Source organism: Coptis chinensis, chromosome 3, assembly GCF_015680905.1.
Source record: "Coptis chinensis isolate HL-2020 chromosome 3, ASM1568090v1, whole genome shotgun sequence".
Taxonomy (NCBI): domain Eukaryota; kingdom Viridiplantae; phylum Streptophyta; class Magnoliopsida; order Ranunculales; family Ranunculaceae; genus Coptis; species Coptis chinensis.
In genome coordinates, this window is record NC_141458.1 from 27,188,414 (window position 1) to 27,194,836 (window position 6,423).

General features: G+C 34.4%; 1 long non-coding RNA gene across 8 annotated transcripts; it reads left to right on the top strand.

Annotated features, from left to right (window-relative positions):
• The first annotated feature begins 2,172 nt into the window (after nucleotides 1–2,172).
• Nucleotides 2,173–5,173, top strand: LOC147508931 (uncharacterized). Of its 8 annotated transcripts, none has more exons than XR_015216462.1 (5): nucleotides 2,173–2,251; nucleotides 3,440–3,598; nucleotides 3,707–3,783; nucleotides 4,601–4,685; nucleotides 4,798–5,173. It is a non-coding gene; the product is annotated as an uncharacterized LOC147508931 (long non-coding RNA). The 8 variants fall into 8 exon arrangements; XR_015216465.1 differs by having other exon boundaries at nucleotides 3,440–3,537; XR_015216464.1 differs by lacking the exon at nucleotides 2,173–2,251 and adding an exon at nucleotides 2,775–3,264.
• Nucleotides 5,174–6,423: the final 1,250 nt, after the last annotated feature.

The following is a 6,423-nucleotide window of genomic DNA, read 5'->3' on the forward strand; positions in this document are numbered from 1 at the left end:
TATTTTGGCGAGATAAAGGAGTAAGGGTTGGTTGCTAAGAAGTTCTGTGATTAAAGGCCAAGATTCAAAGAGAAAAAACCTTTGTAAAGCCCAGTCAAAGATGAAAAGTCAAAGTCAACGCGGGAAGAAACAGCACATAAAAGTCAGCATAACTTCCGAAGACCGTATCTTTAGGCTTAGACCTCAGAATTGGGCCTACCTTATGTCAAAACGACCGGCTCGGAAAGATATTTCCAATGGTCTAAGTTTTGACCCAATAAGAGGAGCAGAAGTGGATGAAAAGCCTGCTAAAGTCAGATCCAGTTGAGAATGGCTCTATGGACCGAAGAGATTGGGTTTTGGGCTCGATTTTTTGGCCCAAAACATGGCTCCTCAGCCCATGCACAAAATTATGGATCTTGTCTCCTCCATTTCAACACACAAGACTTAACTCTTAAGCAAGTAGAAAATTAGGCAGCCATTAGCATATAATTCTAGATCTAGATTTAGTCTCCATTAATTAGTTTTCATATCTTGTTTTAGATCTAGTTTTACTTTTCAATTAATTAGTGTTAGAACAAGTAGATTATTATTTTAGAATCATATTTAGTTTTATAATAAAGTATTAGTTTTTATTCTGATTTAGTTTATTGATTAAATTCTTGTTTAGTTTTAGTATTGTTAAATTCATAAATTAGTTGTCTTCATTTTATAATTAGTTAAATCATAATCATAGTTCTAAATTAGCTCTTAATCTTGTTTAGTTCATTTGGAATCGTTAGATTATTATTGATTAGATCAAATAAGTAAATTTACAATCTTTAATATTATGTCTTGTTTAAATTCAATTGGAAATTATAGTTTAATAATTCTAGGCTAAACCTCCATTAGAGGGGTTTGAGGAAGCCTTGATGAAAACTTGATTGTGTAGTATAAAAATAGTTGTAAGAGTCTATTCCACTCTAGAAGGTAATTGATTCGCCATGAGAATGAGTTGAACTTCCTTACATGCTAGTCATTAGTTGGTAGAGATTGCCATGAATGATTAGGAATTAGAACGACCAATTATTATCGTAAGAATGTAAGAATTGGATTACAACAATTTATGCTAGTTTATTAAGTTAGATTCAAGGTGGAATCAAATTTCCCTAATTCTTTATCTAGATTCAAACTTTAGCATTTCGTAGTTGAATTATCATATCTTGTTAATATAATTTGCATTGTAGTATAATTTCGCAAAACTCTCATTAACTTTGGATAGGACCGATAATAATAGAAAACGCGAATACTAAAGAACTAGGAGTGGAATGAATCTCTTACTCCAACTCTATTGCGATAGCATCGATAGTAGAATAACTTTGATAATCTAGACACGAAATTAGTTTTAGTTTTACTCACGTTTAAGTTTCATCATTTATTTGTGGGTAAAACTATTATTTTAAGGTTATCAGTGGTGGATATGGGTTGACGGAGGAGATTAGAAACAGACCCGTTGGTTGGTCAGCTGAGAAGTTTTCGACTGAGACACTTTGGTTGGCTCAGAAATTAGCTGCTTGTGGAAATGGTTAAGAAGTTGTTTGCAGGTGGGGCTCGACTTCCAATTTGGCTTTGCTGGCTATTTCGGCAGATCCTAGGATTCAGTGTACCCTTGTTAAGGTTTCAGGTAATCATTTATGCTCTGACCATATTATTCTTACTTTCTGCGTATACTCTTACCAAACTTTACAGTTGGTATATTATTAAGGAATGATAGCAGGCAACTTATTAGTTTGAGTTGGATACATGCCACTGAGTACTGACACATTTTTTAATCTTGAGATTTAGTATATCAAATTTGTTTTAATCTCAAGGTAAAGTATTTGTTATGTTTGAATTAAATGAGTTGCCTGATTTCCCATAATTTCATGACTTTTTTTCTTGTATTTCTTTTCTTAGTACATTTCAGTAAAGCTAATACCCAAAAAAAAGTTTGTTTAAAATTCAAGCCTCTAATATAGTGTCGCGTGTTGAATTTGCCTAATAATTATAGTCAAATTAGGGTGGGTAAGTTGGATACGGCGGAGACAAAAAATGCTCTCCGCTCTTGTGAAATGTGTAGTTGCAAGACCACAGGTTACGAAAGTCCAACTTTAATCTTTAGCACGTTATTTTGTGTGCGGCCAGAAGTACTACTTGGCCCTCTTTGACCGATGGAAGGCGTGTAGCTCCTAATTCACATTGTAGCTCTGCTCCAAGTTTTTGTGGTCCGGTATTTCAGAGAAACGAAAATGTGGTGAGATCTAACTCTTCACCATAGAAATCTATATAGAAAGAAATATCTAATGATATATTTTTCTGAGCAACTTCTTTGTAAATAAAGACATCAAATACACCCATCAGGACAATTAAATTCGAAGAATAGAAGAACATAATATAGATAGATATTTACAAAGTAGTTTGTATTTGTGAAAAAGAGATTTGTCATCTGAAGAAGAGTTGAACATAGAGGGGATAGATTGCACTGATTCATTATTTTACTTTCATCAGTTGCATATGCATTTAACTTAACCAATCACTAGATATTACATGGATTGTATTGTACTTTGCATTGGAGTTTCTGTAGTGCTATTTCTTCGTGTGTTTTAACGGTAAGAGGCTGCTGCATGAGATGGATTCACACTAGAATTGTTGCATTATTTGTTGTTGCACTTTGCATTATGTGTTGTACAAACTTTCTACACACAGCTCTTTCCGCATGTGTGTCTAGTATCTGGATTCGAGGTTTTTTTTTTTTTTTTTTTTTTTTTTTGTTGAAGTAGTTTTCACTACTTTTCTATAGTTTGTCATTAAGCTAAGGTTTTTTTTCTTTTTCCTTTTTTCTTCCCATATTATTGTGTCCAAAGTGGTTGTTTCCATGAATGTGAAGAATCAATACTATTTGGCATGCATAGATGGGTTTGAGAATAAAGTCATCCTACTAGTCTGTGTAGTATTTGCTGGTTGAAATGAACCCACACTCTTTTTTTTGCTAGGTTGATTGATTCTATTCATTTTTTTTAATGTCAAATCCACGATCTGAATAACAAACATAGTGGCTTAGACCTTGGCCCCTATTGAATTGGTATGTGAAGTTTTCCAAAAATATTCATTTGGCATTGATGGAAGGGGGTTGCGTACGAGGCTTGGTAGTGGTGTCTCCAAGACCACACTTGTGGCTATAACTCCATATAAGAAAAAGGTCGAAGAATAGTGTATGAAGAATCAATTAGGAGTCACAAATGTGATGCTCACTTTACGTCGGATCAAGTATGAATTGCTTTAACTTTTTTTCTTCAATTCAAATGCAACAATCTGTGCATATGCCAACCATGGGATGCTCTACGATCTATTCTCTCTTGTTTTGTACATGCTTGTGGATCTCAAAATTTATGTTGCTGGTCATTAATTCATATATTGTAATATATCTATTTCTATGTCGCAGATCTTTGGTATCATATGGCAGGTGCTCGAGAACTACCGTGTTTTCTTAACCAATGAAATGTTTCAGGAGAAAGACTCGTGAACTACCACTAATAAAATGTATTTAGTAAAATTTGCATTCTGGTTTTAACCAAGTTCAAAATTTTAATCCTAGCATATGGTAGGTCTATTGTTCAAATAGTTCACGATTAATGAGGGCTTGACTGTTTGTAATATTTGAATTGTCCTTTTGCTTACTCTGACTCTAGTGAATGTGATGTATGTGCAGATGTGTATCTCATTGTTTGTCTTGTGAAGCTTAGCCTTAGCCATGGTTCGGCCTGAGACCAGCTCAAGACATGGCAAGTATGTGATGGTATATTTCTTGTTTTGCATGCTATTGGAACTTTGTGGATTTTCTCATTACTTGATTGGAGATAGATGTCAGATACAAGAAAACAAATATGTTCCATGCAAAGGCGTACCCTAGATTAGGAGTTGGTTTTCCTTGCATGTTGCTACTAGCTTCTAAATAAAAAACAAAATGCTCTGTTCTTCAAGTGTTCCATCCAAAGGCGAACATGTGGATTTGCACACTTAAGCTGGAGTTTAGGATATAGGTTTATGATCTTGTTGGTTCTATTTTAGAAATAGGTGTTGATTATTTATTCTTTTTATGTCTAATACATTATGAATTAGGGGGAAGGGGAAACACCTATAAAAAAGAAGAAGAAATGCTATTATTTTCCTACTTTCAAATAGCATATTAGTCATTATTTAATTATTGCATGTATGGTAGTTTTCTACTTTGTTCAGTAAATTTGTATGACCTTAGGTTCAATTTTTCTTCTCCTTTGGGTGTACCGGTAACCTATAAAACACCAAGGAATTTAAAGACACTAATAGAACACGACAATGTTTTGATATAACAAAATGGTTTTAGTTTATTGTTGAGGAGCTTGTTTTCTGGCTATAATTATTTCTGAACGAGTCTGTTATGCCGGTTATGGTGTGCCTTCATTTTTGTATATGTGTGAAGGGCTTTAGATTGACTTAACTTATTAGTCTAATTGTTTGTTGTTCATCTTGCTGGTGATGGTTCCATATTTTCGTGTTTGTATGAGTTATAGAACTGATAGCTATTATTCATGTGACTAAAGGGATGATATATTCTTATTCATAGGTTGCTAATGATCCTGCTAATCCCCCCTCCCGAACTGATATATTCGTGGTGACTCATACTAGAAAGAATGGAACATTTGTTTCAGGTAGACAAAAAATGGTATGAAATATATATTTACTATTTTACACATGAATCTGCTAGTTGGCACGTTTGTCGTACTGAGATTTTCTTATTACTTCATATCTTGTTCGTCGTAGACAACAAGTCATTCATTGTTTAGGAGACCAATGGTATCACATTCTGTACAAACATGTGAGCTGTAAAGCATGGGGGCCGGGTAGAGTGGTTGCCATTGGAAGAATGCTTGGTGATCGAGAGGATATACCTGAGAATGCATATCGGATCATAGTGGATGAGATTTTGGAATTTAACGTCGAGTTGTTTGGTGCTAAAGGACAGACCTTTTGTGACATTGACGTGGGATCTACTATTACATGACCTAAAGCTTGTACTAATGTAATTTAAATTACTTTCTTAAGTTATTTTAGAGACTTTTTGTGTACAAAGTTGTTGGATGGGATTTGTTATGTTGAAGTTTCAAGTATTCAATGGAAATATTTTGCTTTAATTCAAGTTCTTGTCTTATATTTTGTTAATGTTCTTTAGTTACAGCCTTAAAGTTACAGTGATATATGCTTTTCTATCAGGTACATCAGGAAAATAAAAATAAAAAAAGGGATACTAAATAAATAAATGACAGTGAGAACCACTGAAAAATCTCTCCCATAAACGACGGCTAAAGTTTGTGGTTCTATTCTAAATATACGTGGGACATATTTGAAAAGAAACATGGGTTGATGGTCGTCATTAATGTACAAGTGTTAAAAGCTATCGTTGTTTTTTAAACATTACAAGTGCCCCGGGCCATCGTTTTGCAAAAACTACAGCGGTTTTTATTACGGCCCTAACGACAGAATATAACACATGTTTTCATTGTAAACGACAGCTATGGGCCTTTGTATTTTGACTGTTTTTTTGTAGTGAGTGTCCCCATTATAACCTTGGAAAAGACATACTCGTTCGTGCCTTTTTCAAAGGTCTATCTTAACACCATAAGGAGACTCTAGACATTATAAATTGAGATAATTTCTAAAGTAAAGGAGCCACAGATGCTTATAACTTCTTAGATAATCAATCCAAGAAAAGCAACAACTGGGGAGGTAACAATTACTCCAGCTTTTTTTCAACAGTTAAGGCAACCAGTATGTTTGCGGTTAAACCTGGCCATGAGCTTAAAACTCTTATTGAATCCTTCACTAAAAAGGTAGATGCCATCTCTGTTCATAAACATGAAGCGATACCCACTCCAGTCATGAACATCAACTCCCGTCCATGTAATGTCTGTTTTAATCCCAACCATACCGATTCCTTTTGTCCCTTACTCTATGGTTCACCTCTACCACAACCTGTAGATAATTACACTTTCACCAACCCTAACACACAATGGAGGCATAACACTAATTATAATCAACAACAATAACCTACACCTCCATGTTTTAATTATCAAAACGTTAGGCCTACTACAAACTTCCACCAATTTAAGCAACATCTATGACAAAGAGATTTAGGTGACCAGAACAGAAGTTTAGTGCTCATTACCCAAAACTATTAACCTAAAGACATGAACACTCAACAAGCTTTAGTTCCAGTCACTCCTCCCATGACCACTCCACCAGTTAAACCATCTATGGAGGAAGTAGTAGTGACTTTGCTGCAACATCAAAATCAAATTATGCAACAAAACTCTAACTTGATGAAAGAACAAAATGAACAAAACTCCAAATTTATAAAATATTAGCATGATCAAAACTCTAATATGATAA